Here is a 14983-nt window from a genome sequence, read left to right as displayed (position 1 = left end):
TCCTAGTTCAATTAGGACTTGGGTCAACCTAATTTCTAATTTGATTAAAAAATTAAAACAGATTTAAATCTAATTTAATCTGATTAAATTAGATTCTTAATTAGATTAAGACCTATTTTAATTGGGTTGATCTAATTTTGGTTTGATTTAGTATGTGAAACCAAATTAAAACAAGTCATAAGATAGAATCCTAGTAAGACTAGGATTCTACCTTGCGCCACATAAGCCCCCCACGCCCTCTCTCTTATTCCACACCAATTCTCTCTTATTTTGTGTGACAAAAATCCTCTCCCAGGTCTTCACCATGCCCAAAAGGTTTTCTCTCTTCTTTCTTACATGGAAGATGGTTGTGGATCAAATCAAAGTAGGAATAAGTTTGGATTTCAAAATCTATGAGATAGAGTTTTAGAAATCCAAAACTCTTTCCTTTTTGTACCGATTTTATCTAAATTTTTTTTGAGATTTTTGTGGCTTTTATGGCACTTGATAGGCATACTTTGCTGTTGGTCCACATACAAAAAGAAGGAGGGGGCACCCAAGAGTTGGGTCCCCTTATCTTGCCATGTTTGGATAAACCTTGATTAGGTATTTGATCTAGATAAGGACTCTATCATATCTCTCTATATAAAATAAATTTTTTCATGAAATTTTTGTGAAAAATAGATCAAAGAGAGACCTTTAAGGCATCCAAAAATCAAAGAGAAAGAAAGTTGGAGCATGGAGATATAATAGATACAAGATAGGGTGTCTAGAAAGAGCAAAGAGAAGAAGAAGAGGTTCTTCTTCTAGGGTTGTTGTGTTCATCTCTTTCCTTCCTTCATCTTGAGTTTTCTGAGAGCATCTCAGATCTGAAACTCCTCCTAGTCTAAATCAAGAAGAAGGAGGCATCTGATCAACCATCGAAGAAGGATCAGCGCAGTACTAGCATACTGTGCTGATTTTCTGGAGCAAAACTTCTGATCGAGATTCGTGGTCTCGTGTGGACGACTCCTAGAGGTCGGACATGTGAGCGACTCACAACATCATCCTCAAGTCTGGATCAGCAAGGTTAGAACGTCTAACTTGCAAGGTAATAGATTAGATCTATTGTTTATTATATACATTAGATGTAGCATAAAAACATGTTGATATGATCAACATGTAGTTCATTCTCTATATGTTTTAATTTCTGATTTAATATCATGTAATAATCATATAATAAGATTTTAGATCTAAAAATTTTCTAATTTTATAAAATAAATTTTGATTTATTTTAGTCTTTCGCTGATGATCTTGAAAAAGTTTCAAGATCTAACCCTGAAATCCTAGATCTGGTTCCTTCAATTAGTATCAGAGCCAGGTTGTTTATTACATGATTATTTATACATGCTTAGATTATTTTTTAAATTAGATCTAATTTATAATCTGATTATTAAATCTGAAATTAAAATTTTTAGATCAATCACGAACTGCAAGGTTGTCCTGCTGTAAGGTTTATCCCTTGCAGTGCAAAGGTTGTCCTAGTTCGTATAGATCTATCTTTAATCATAAATTTATTAGATATGATCTAGATTAAATTTATAATTTATTAGATTTAAAAGATATTTAAATCTAAAATAAATTTTTTTTATTAATATAACCTACGCAAAGAACTACCATATTTTTATCTGAAAAATTTATGCAGTTTAAAGTTGAAATTGTTTCAATTACATGAACCTGTTTAGATTAGATCTAAAGTAGTTTCATGTTTATTTCATTTGCATCTTGATTATGAATCAAATATGCAACTTGGTTGGTGGAATCATGTTATAAAATTATTTTACAAACATGAAAATTATTTTCAAAAAGCCGAACCCCAACTCTCAGCCCAAAATTTAATTGAGAATTAAAAAATTATTTTGATTAGGTTTTAGGATTGTGAATTAAAGAACCTAAGACACAAACCATAACACATTGGGTTAATGGGTTAGTGGAAATTAGGTCCATTAATTGGGTTAGACCTAAGGTTAGATTAAAGATGGACTTAATTAGAGAATTGACTAAATCTAATCAATTGTTGTCTTAGATTAGGTCAAAGATTCTCTAGATCAATTGCAATAGTTGTAGTTGGTTAAGTCCATATCTTTAACGAGAACCAAATGGACTTGATTCTTGGCTAAGTGGTCTAGCACGAACTGTTAGGTTGATCCAATCGAAACTAATTAAACCAGTTGGTGTCTAAGGTAAACCAGACCGGTGGTTTTTATTGAGAGCCCGCTTACCTAGTCATTTCTGATGGTGTCTAAGGCAAGCTTTGACAAACCTTCCCACCGATCGAACTTATCTGACCTCTTGATGAAATTATATTTTGATTAGATCACTTGACTATTCGAGCTGACCCATGTCAGCTAGGTAAATCAATGTGACTGATTTAGGTGCTCCTAGATCAGCCCTTTTAATGGTCTCCCTTAAGCTGACTTGGTGAAGCCAGTGAGAGGATTATGATAAGCTGGTTCATCTGATCTCATCATCTAAATTAATTAAATTCTCTAAAATTATGAGGTCCTTAAAATAAAATAGTTATGGTGATAACTAGATCATAGTCTCCCATTAAGTGGATGATAATGGGTCAATCAGTTGGATAATCATTGGAGGCCCAAAGGCCTGGTGCTTATCGGCTAATGGAATTATCATTCATAATATGATTTCTTGACTGCATCTTTCTAAATGGTGGTTAGGTTAGCCAACCAAAGTTAGGCCTAATCATTCAATGGCTAGATGGGCCAACTATGGTCATGTTAATGGTTGGACCTAACCAAACCTTTTCAGTGGAGGCCAAAGCCTACTGATTAGGGACTGTGACAAAATTAAAATTACTAAAAATTATTTAGAGAAACAATTGGTTATGAACCTACCCTTAGATATACATGGGTTAGCCAACCAAAATTGAGCTTGTGTGCAGTCTAAGTGGATTCTAGTATCCACTAAGGAATTAGAGTAATTTCTCGAATTGGAGGTAGAGGCTACCAATTCGAATAAAATAGTGGGAGAAACTTTTTGATTAAAGTCCAAATCTTTAGGTTTAATGAATCATGAATCAATTACAAATTAGGTTATAGTTTTTCTTTGTGCAAATATGGTCACTTCTCTATCACTCCGATTATTGTTGGACAATGATAAGTTGGTGGGATCTAACTTCGATAGCTGGTACCAAAAGTTGAAGATAGTTCTAGAGCATGAACGGATCCTATATGTGATAACGGATTCTGTACCTGAGGAGCTAGCTGTCAATGCATGTGGAACAGTCAGAGATACTTACTAGAAGTGGCCCAGTGATCGGATCACAGTGCACTGCATCATGCTGGCTGCCATGAGCGATGAGTTCAGTCGCAAATTTGAGACGGCTCAGCCAAATGACATGCTTCAAGTGTTGGAGGATGCCTTTGGCACACCTGATGATGTGGAGAGGCATAAGACTAGTTGTACCATCTTCAACACCAAAATACGGGATGGTACCTCTATCACTGATCATGTATTGTACATGATCGAGCTGATGGAGCGTTTGAGCAAGCTCGGCTTTTCCTTGCATGAGCAACTTGGGAAAGATGCAATACTGAACTCGCTGCCCAACTCTTATCTCCCATTCTTCACTCATTATAGAATGACAAAGCCTAAAGTAAACTACCACGAGTTACTGGGGTTGCTTCAGAACTTTGAGAAGGATCACCAACTCCACAAGGAGTCGGTGAATTTAGTGGGAGGTTCATCTTCTGGTTCTCGACCCTTTAAGAAAGGAAAGAAGAACAAGAAGAAGAAAGTGAAGAAGGTGAAAGTTCAGGCAGGGACATCTATGCAGGGCCAGACCAGAAAGATCAAATCCGATAAGAGTCTATTCTACTGGTAAGCATCCTAGATTAGATAGTGTATCAGATATCTACTTATGGCACTGTAGGCTAGGTCATATAAACAAGAATAGAATAAACATGTTCACTCAAGAGAGAATCTTCGAAGTCAGTAATTGTGAATCACTTCCAACCTGTGAGTCCTATCTTTTCGGAGAGGGGAGAGGGAGGGGAGAGAGAGAGGGTTTCATATGAAGGGATGTCGGCTCAACATGTAATAAATGAATAACTATTAGCGATGAAATTTTCATCTTTTAATATACTTATTCACGACGAAAAATAATTTTCATCACCAATAAGGCCCGCTAAAATTTCTCACTAATTTTTTTTTTAAAAAAAAATTCATCCAAAAAATTTATGAAATAAATTATTGATGATAAAAATAAAAATATACATCGTTAATAATTATATTAGCAATGAAAATACAGTTTCCATCACTAATAAATATCATCCAAAAAATTTTTTTTTCTCTAACAATTTTTTCTTCAAAAAAAATTTAAAAAAAATATTTTTAAAATAGTTTTATCAAAGAAAATTTTTTTCATAACTAATAATTTTTTTTTCCATTAACAAATTTTTCTTCACAAAAATTGATTAAAATAATATTTTTAAAACCTGATTGCCAACAAAAAATAAATTTATGTTACAAATAATTTTTTAAAAAAAAATTAAAAAAATTTAAAGACTGTTTGCAACAAAAATTTGGTTTATGTCGCTAATAATTAAAAAAAATTTCTTAAATTTTTTCAATCTAAAAAAAATCTTTTCAATAATAATTTCATTAAAAAATTAATTTTGAATTTTTTCCAGCAAGAAAATTTTTCATCCAAAAAATTTAATAAAAAAATGATATTAAAAAAATATTCATGATGAGAAATAAAATTAATTTTCTTTAATCTAAAAAAAATTGATCTAAAAAATTTTTTCAGAATAAGTTCATCAAAAAAATTAATTATTTATTAATAAAAAAATTATATAAATAGTTAATTTACAATTTTTTCTTCAAAAAAAAACTTTCTTTAAAAAAAATATTAAAAATATAATTACAATAAAAAGTTTAATTTACATTACTAATAATTATTATAAGAACAATTCTTCGGCTTCCGTAATGGAATGGGCACTATAGGTGATCGATAGCTTTGAGATATTTGATCGTCAAGGAGCTCGTCTTTTTTTTAGAGTCCTCATTCTAAAAGTCAGAGTACGAGAATATCATGGTGATTCTGAGATCATGAGAGAAATCCATCAAGATTGAAATTTAGAGGATAGAGTAAGGACAGGAAGTTAGAAGTCCAGAAGCTCATATATTACATGTGAGGATCGAGCTTGAGAAATTATGTGAGCATCAAAGATTAATTAACTAGAATCAAAATAAACCTGTGGGTAGTGCAAGTTGTGTTATAAAGCATAAGCTTATATTTATACTTTACATTACTAGGAAGATGAGTGCTCGTATTGTTTGTCTTCTCATGATTGAAACTCCTACAGAAATATATTTGAGCGCCGATTGATGCGAAAAGTGTGGTACCTTTTGAGATCATAGAAGCCATGCTAGAATGCGCTGCTTAACTATATAATTTCTGCATGAAAGGAGGCTTCTTTCATGTAGCTTAAGACAGACACTCCATCAGAAAGATTCATTGATATTACTAGTAATAGTGACAGTGATGAGCAGATGAATTTTACATCGCAAATAAACGTATAGCTCATTTCATTCAAAAGAATCTATTCATACTACTCTGCGAATATCATCCACTTTCATATAATTTTTTCATACAAAAAGTTCAGTCTAAATCATAACTCACATTTGCTTCTTTACCATATAAAAGGATAAAAGATGTATATAGTTGCTACAAAAATTAGATGCAGTTGCCTTACACAAAATCAAAAATTTTAATTTTATGATTTTTTTTTAATTTTTAATTTTTAAATATTGAAGATGAAAATATTTTAGTCGTAAATATTTTTTTCATCATACATATTTTTAATTAAGTATTTATGACATAAATTTTTTTCATCATAAATACTAAATTATTTACGATAAAAAAATTTTTGTTGCAAATTATTAATAATTTTTGATTTTTTTTAAATATTTGGTTTTTTTAAATATTGATGATGAAAATATCTTCATCGTAAATAATTAAGTATTGATGACAAATTTTTTTTTTTATTGAAATACTTGATTATTTACGATGGATAATTTTCATTGCAAATAATAACTAATTTTTTATTTTTTTAATTTTTAATTTATTTTAAAATATTGATGATGAAAATATTTTCATCATAATAATCAAGTATTTATGATAAATTTTATTTTTCATCATAAATATTTGATTATTTACGATGAAAAATTTTTATCGTAAATAATCAGTAATTTTTAAATTTTTTTGAATATTGACGACGATAATATTTTCTTTGTAAATAAGATTATTGAGAAAGATACAATACTGAACTCGCTGCCCAGTCTTATCTCCCATTCCTCACTCATTATAGAATGACAAAGCCTGAAATAAACTACCATGGGTTACTGGAGTTGCTTCAGAACTTTGAGAAGGATCACCAACTCCACAAGGAGTCGGTGAACTTAGTGGGAAGTTCGTCTTCTGATTCTCGACCCTTTAAGAAAGGAAAGAAGAACAAGAAGAAGAAAGTGAAGAAGGTGTAAGTTCAGGCAGGGACATCTGTGCAGGGCCAGACCAGAAAGATCAAGTCCGATAAGAGTCTATTCTATTGGCAAGCATCCTAGATTAGATAGTGTATCAGATATCTACTTATGGTACTGTAGGCTAGGTCATATAAACAAGAACAGAATAAACAGGTTGACTCAAGAGGAAATCCTCGAAGTCAGTGATTGTGAATCACTTCCAACCTGTGAGTCCTGTCTTTTCAGAGAGGAGAGAGGGAGGGGAGAGAGAGAGGGTTTCATGTGAAGGGATGTCGGCTCAACATATAATAAATGAATAACTATTAACGATGAAATTTTCATCTTTTAATATACTTATTCACGACGAAAAATAATTTTCATCGCCAATAAGGCCCGCTAAAATTTCTCACTAAATTTTTTTTTAAAAAAAAATTCATCCAAAAAATTTATGAAATAAATTATTGATGATAGAAATAAAAATATGCATCGTTAATAATTATATTAGCAATGAAAATACAGTTTTCATCGTCAATAAATATCGTCCAAAAATTTTTTTTTTCTCTAACAATTTTTTCTTCAAAAAAAATTTTAAAAAATATTTTTAAAATGGTTTTATCAAAGAAAATTTTTTTCATCACTAATAATTTTTTTTCCATTAACAAAATTTTCTTCACAAAAATTGATTAAAATAATATTTTTAAAACCTGATTGCCAACAAAAATAAATTTATGTTGCAAATAATTTTTTTAAAAAAAATTTAAAGACTATTTGTAATAAAAATTTGGTTTATGTCGCGAATAATTAAAAAAAATATCTTAAATTTTTTCAATCTAAAAAAAATCTTTTCAATAATAATTTCATAAAAAAATTAATTTTGAATTTTTCCACCAAGAAAATTTTTCATCTAAAAAATTTAATAAAAAAATGATATTAAAAAAATATTCATGATGAGAAATAAAATTAATTTTCTTTAATCTAAAATAAATTTGATCTAAAAAATTTTTTCAGAATAATTTCATCAAAAAAATTAATTATTTATTAATAAAAAAATTATATAAATAGTTAATTTATAATTTTTTCTTCAAAAAAACTTTTAAAAAAAATATATAAAAAATATAATTACAATAAAAAGTTTAATTTACGTTGCTAATAATTGTTATAAGAACAATTCTTCGGCTTCCGTAATGGAATGGACACTATAGGTGATCGATAGCTTTGAGATCTTTGATCATCAAGGAGCTCATCTTTTTTTAGAGTCCTCGTTCTGAAAGTCAGAGTACGAGAATATCATGGTGATTCTGAGATCATGAGAGAAATCCATCAAGATTGAAATTTAGAGGATAGAGTAAGGACAGGAAGTTAGAAGTCCAGAAGCTCATATATTATATGTGAGGATCGAGCTTGAGAAATTATGTGAGCATCAAAGATTAATTAACTAGAATCAAAATAAACCTGTGGGTAGTGCAAGTTGTGTTATAAAGCATAAGCTTATATTTATACTTTACATTACTAGGAAGATGAGTGCTCGTATTGTTTGTCTTCTCATGATTGAAACTCCTACAGAGATATATTTGAGCGTCGATCGATGCGAAAAGTGTGGTACCTTTTGAGATCATAGAAGCCATGCTAGAATGCGCTGCTTAACTATATAATTTCTGCATGAAAGGAGGCTTCTTTCATGTAGCTTAAGACAGACACTCCATCAGAAAGATTCATTGATATCACTAGTAACAGTGACAGTGATGAGCAGATGAATTTTACATCGCAAATAAACGTATAGTTCATTTCATTCAAAAGAATCTATTCATACTACTCTGCGAATATCATCCACTTTCATATAATTTTTTCATACAAAAAGTTCGATCTGAATCATAACTCACATTTGCTTCTTTACCATGTAAAAGATGTATATAGCTGCTACAAAAATTAGATGCAATTGCCTTACACAAAATCAAAATTTTTAATTTTATGATTTTTTTTTATTTTTAATTTTTTAAATATTGAAGATGAAAATATTTTAGTCGTAAATATTTTTTTCATCATAAATATTTTTAATTAAGTATTTATGACATAAATTTTTTTCATCATAAATACTAAATTATTTACGATAAAAAAATTTTTATCACAAATTATTAACAACTTTTGATTTTTTTTTAAATATTTATTTTTTTAAATATTAATGATGAAAATATCTTCATCGTAAATAATTAAGTATTGATGATGAAATTTTTTTTTATTGAAATACTTGATTATTTACGATGGATAATTTTCATTGCAAATAATAACTAATTTTTGATTTTTTTAATTTTTGATTTATTTTAAAATATTGATGATGAAAATATTTTCATCATAAATAATCAAGTATTTATGATAATTTTTTTTCATCGTAAATATTTGATTATTTACGATAAAAAATTTTTATCGTAAATAATCAGTAATTTTTAAATTTTTTAAATTTTTTCAAATATTGACGACGATAATATTTGCTTTGTAAATAAGATTATTGGTGACGAAAATAAGTTTTCTGTCAGAAATATATAAATTATTTATGATGAAAATATTTTCGTAGGTAATATTTAAAAATTTAAAATTAAAATAAATGATAAATTATTTACGATAAAAATATTTATCGTAAATTATAGGTATTTATGATAAAAAAAAATTTATCGCTGATATGTAACTAGTTGCGATGAAAAATTATTTTTATTATAAATATTTAATTATTTATGATGAATATTTTTTTTATCGTAAATAATGTTATTGATGATGAAAATATTTTTATCATAAATAATTTTTTTATAAAATAACTGTTTTTTTATAGTGTGCATACGAGTAAATAACATAAATAGTCCACTCCAATGAGAGTGCCATGGGATCGACACTTGGTTTAAGGGAATTCAATGCTCCACAATAGCTTTTGAATCAGCCAGCTTGCGACTTCCATGAACAGCATAAGACACACCTGAGCAGCGACAATGCAGCAGTTACTATAAAAAACCATGAAACTATGAAGAAGTGATTACTTGTCACTTGTACAATCCATCATCTGCATCCAAAGAATTGCGCATTTCTGGAATCGGCCATCAAAACATCAAATTGAGCAGCGGGCAAATTATCGCTGTGGTTAATATTAATATCTCCATTTAAGGCTGCCTTCGAAAAGAAACCAGCAGCTTGGTTTAAACATGAACACCGTCAATCTTTGAATGGTTGATTTCCAGTACCATATATCATTTAGGATTGGGAAATAGTGGCTTCTACGTAAAGAAGGATTGGTGATCTATTTAATTATAGTTAAGGTATCTCCTGTTAGGAGAATATGGTCAGCAACCAATGTAACAAAGTCCACAAATACTCTCCCTCTTATATGAAACTATCAGGAGATCAATTAATATGTCAATCATCAATTAACTAATCAACCCACTAGTGTCTGTGCCAATGCCACAAAAAGGGTTTCCCACTAGAAAGTTTTATTCGAAAAGGTCAACTAGAGAGTGAGAATCGGTAAGGTGTGAAATAAGATTCTCTACTGCTTCATTATATGCTGAATAACTTCCTTCAATGTAGCTTTTCCACAGATGACATATCTACCACTGAAATTATACTCATTTATTTTCGATCGGTGTTATATATGACGATGACCTTGCATACTTCATCACGAGTCTCCAGTGGCACATGTCTTTGGCACGGGTGACATATCAACCCCCAGTAGAGATGTTTGGTTCGCAACCGGAATGAAAATTGAAATGGATTGGCATTAGAATTGGAATGGCCAAATCTTCAAAGCATTTGGTTTGTGATTAAAATCAAAATAGAAATTTGAATCCTTTAAGAGAGTAGCAATTGAGTTTTAGGTAGATTTAGCTATTCCCATTTTATCTTGAAATTAGAATGGGACTTCTCCTAATCAAATTGTTAGAATGAGAGTCATCCATTCTCATTTCGATTCCAGACCTCAGCTCCTCCTAACCAAACACCCCCTTAGTTTCTTTTGATTTCCGATAAGTGTTGGATTGATAGTCTGATATAAAATTTGGTTAATCATGGGCCAGGATTTAGAGTGGGAGCACAAGAGCAAGGTAGATAGGGTCATGCAAGCTTGCAAGCATAAATGCTCCTTGGAGCTGCAAAATTGCTTAACCAACGCAAGCACAACCTCAAGTTAAAAAGCTCTGCTTGATGATCTGGTGACTGTAAAAGTTCTGTTGTTCTTTTATAGCCAAATCTTTCCAACAACAATCCAACAATAATAAAGGCCACCTATTGGCTTTGCTCACGGGTCCTTGGTCACATAATATAAACCAGTCATTGAGGATGCGAAATCCTTCTAAGGCTGCAGATGCAATAGATAAATATTTATAGAAAGAATTTAGAAATCTCATCCTTTCTAGCTTATTCATGCAATAGCTACGGGAAGCATAAGGACAATTGACTGAATAATTTTTTGAAAATTTTTCTGAATTCAATCAAGATAGATGTAATTAAAAGAGGATTGAAAATGTGGCATCCTAAGATCCAAACATATTGCCTTCCAAACAGGTAAGAAAAAGTGGTAGCAAAGAAAAAGATGTTTTGCCATCTCGTGGTTACACAACACATATCTACCAAGATTCTTATTGCCAAGTTTTTTTCCAATCACATCTCTAATATTTAGTTTTTTCCTCTAACACAACCAAAAAAGATATTTAACATTTAAGAGGGATAGAAAGAATCCAAGGAGAAAATGCAAGCTTGCATCTAATGCCCCTAGTATTAAAGAATAGGTATAGAGAAGCCGTGGAAAATTTGTCATTGCTGCTTGACTTCTAAATAATCCGGTTCTCCTTTTGGTTCAGATTGACCATGGTGAGAGCACCTGATGGTTGGACAAATTGTGATTGGACCAGCAAAGAGGTAGAAGAAGAGAATCCTCCACTTCATTGTCCTCTGATTGAAGAGTTTAGCCATCATGCCGGGTTTTTTTTGACTCGTCAAATATAAGTGAAGAAAGGTAGCTTGAAGTGGGGCATCACAAATGCAACTATCTTTCCCGAATGTGATACTTTGATCATTACCAATTTTGACTTAAACCCTGTTCCAAAATACTGGGACAGTATAAACTATACCTCTTCAAAGGCTAGGCATCTTTGCCTAATTTCCAACTTATAAAATATATGACCTTCTTGTATAATAAGCAAGCTGAATTTGCCACTTCCATAATCCTGCATCAGAAATTAGACATCTCCAATCCTATTTAGCAAGAAGAGAGATATTTAATTGAGTGATGGCTCTACCCCTAGCTTTTCTTCATCCTTTCGTATGCAAATTGTCTGTCCAGTCATCTTGCATGAGATCCTCATAGAGCTTGAAGAATCCGACCACAAGGATGATCTTTTATGTTTTATTGAATCTTTTAAGCACCCAATCTAGCAACTTAAAGAGGGCACTACAAACAGAAATAGGAAGCCCTTCAGCATCATTCGTGCCTGTTACAAAGCAGGATGTGGCGTCTCTAGAAGGTAAGTTCTGCAGCAATTTCCTGGATGAAAGCGGATTTGGAATATTTCATTAGTTTGAACTAAACTTGAATTGCACAGAACTATTCAGTGAAACATCATAAGTGGATTTGGGATTTTCTCCTCCTATTTAGCATATGCCCATCACTTTGAGATATATCACACAGATGTTAAGTGGCCAAGATACTTGTAGAAAACGGGAGACAGCTAACAGTATAATAGCAAAAATTTAAATAATACTAGGTGAAGGTCTCATGGTCCAGCACGAAATGCTTTTCTTTTTTTTTTTTTTTGTAGATTAATTAACTCAAGAACTTTTCCTTGACTGAGTCTCTGGTTCATGATCGTCAAATTCTCAATTAATGCTTGATCACAAAATCTTTGGCACCAAGACGGGATTGTCCAACGCCAATGCACGTGCGAGGAGGCAGGAGACCGACAAAAGACTCTGATAAAATATCTACCGGCACCGGGAGGTTACCAAGACAAGGACTATGCATGTCAAAGACTATCCAATACCATATTTTACGTATCCGGTACTGTTTCCGGAATGATAGAATAGGGCAATGGATCTATTGCCCGAGAATCATGATCTTAGCCTCCATTGGAGACATCCAAAATGAGTTGCCATGGCTCGATCTTAACTAAAATAAATAGTCCGCTCCAATGAGAGTGCCAGAGGATCGACACCTGGTTTGAGAGGACTCAATGCTCCATAATAGCTCTTGAATCAGCCGGCTTGCCACTTCCATGAACAACATAAGACACACCTGACCAGGGGCAATGCAGCGGTTAATTTGTAGATTAATTAACTCAAGAATTTTTTCTTGACTGAGTCTCTAGTTCATGACCGTCATATTCTCGAGTAATGCTTGATCATGGAATCTTTGGCACCAAGACGCGATTGTCAAATTAGGCCTATGCACGTGTGAGGAGGCTGAGACTGACAAAAGACCATGTGATAAAATATCTACCTGCACCGGGAGGTTACTAAGACAAGGACTATGCATGTCAAAGATTATCCAATACCATATTTGACGTATCCGATACTGTTTCCCGAACGATAGAGCAGGGCAATGGATCTATTACTCGAGAACCATGACGTTGACCTTAGCCTCCATGGGAGACATCCAAAATGAGTTACATCATCCCTCGCATCCCCAGCTTGACTTCTTGTTAGCTCCTCTTTGGATCAAATATTTATTTTATTAATAAACTTTGAATATTTAAAAAAGTATAGTTTATTATAGTGATCAACAAGCAGAATAGGTCAAAAATAGCAACTACGTTTTCATATCTTTAACTTCCATGCATTGTATATAGACCTGATCACTATTCATTTTTAATTGAACTTCAGGTCAGACTTATATAAAATTTGATATTTTTTGAGCTCAAACAAGATCTATGATTATGTGTGTATGTATATATATATATATATATATAGACTGAGCTCCAATTGACTGGATCCTAGTCTATATCCGATCGACTCTCCATCTCTTAGATCGGCACAAGCGAGGCCTAAAAGCTAACGAAGGACGTTTAGCTACCGTTCGCTAACTTGGCACTGTTAAAAAATATATATATATATACATTGAATGGGACATGACATATGGCCACATGCGCGCCCCTTCCACCTGTCTCTTCTCCTCTCTCGGCCTTTCAAAACCCATTTCTTCTCTCTCCAAGCCCACACCTCTGTCTTTTTTTCCTCTCTTCTTCTTTATCTCCGGCCACCATCCTCGTCTCCTCCGAAACCCCTCCCACCAGCGGCCCCCATCTTTCAACCACGTTCTTCTCTCCCTCTTTTTCTCCTCTCTTCTTTCTTCTTCTTCTCCCTCTCCCTCCCTCTTTTTCTCTTTCAAAACCCATCTCTCCCCCTACTAAACACACACCCTACCACCGATTCTTTCTCAACTCGCCGTCGGTTTTTTTTCAACCCCCAATTCTCACCTTCTTCTCCTCTCTCTCCCTCTCTCCCAACTCTTACATTCTCTTCTCTGTCTCCCTTTACTACTAACCACCCACCAGCTACTGGCTCTTCCCCAACCTCTAACTCCCACCCGCCACCTCCATCTTCTCCTCTCAGCTCCAACCCCAACATCTTTTATTCCACCTCCTCCCTTTTCTACCCGCCGCTGCCCCCACCCGCCGCTGGCTCTTTCTTAACCCCCAATTCCCACCCTACATTCCCTACCTGTCACCCTCCATCTCCTCTCATTCCCAACTTGCAACTCTCACTCACCGGCGCCGCCTTCTCTCTTCCCTATCTGTCACCATCCATCGCTACCCCCAATTAGTGCCGCCACCACTCACTGCCGCCCCCATATACAGTCAGAGATCCACCCCTTTCATATTAGAGAGCATCTTCCTCATTTATTTTTTTTCATATTAATAGCTCAATAAAATTTAAATCCTCTTACTTGATGTGTGAAAGAGAATTGTAGCCTATCTGACAAATCTAAGTCATGATCAATCACAAAAAAAATATATTTAGAGATATGAGAACAAATGAACTAATGATACATATTTTTCTCTCATAACATCAATCTCAGTGTTTGGAAGGTACTCATGATGCATAACTGGGAGAAGGTAAAAAATATTTCGACGGTGCATTCTTCTTTCTAGAATAGGTATATTATTCTTTTGATAGGCTATCTCTCTTGGTGGGTGGAGGTGCGCTAGATAGGATATTTAGATTCTAATTCTATCCTGTATCTTTTCGATGATGATGTATTCTAGTAGCTATATAGGTTTTAATCTATAAAACATAATCAAGTGAGGATGATGAACTATATAGATTTTAATCTCTTCTCTCAAACACTGAGACCGTAAACACAATCTTTTTTGCTAGATTGTAAGTAATACTATCATAATGCACTGTAATTTGTATGTGCAGATTAGTATACATCAATCATTCTGGTGGACAATACCTATCTATCAAATGAATGACAAATGGATTTCTCATATCTGCAATAGTAGGATAT

The sequence above is a fragment of the Elaeis guineensis genome, chromosome 3, assembly GCF_000442705.2.
Source record: "Elaeis guineensis isolate ETL-2024a chromosome 3, EG11, whole genome shotgun sequence".
Classification (NCBI taxonomy): Eukaryota; Viridiplantae; Streptophyta; class Magnoliopsida; order Arecales; family Arecaceae; genus Elaeis; species Elaeis guineensis.
Note: the sequence above shows the minus strand (reverse complement) of the source record.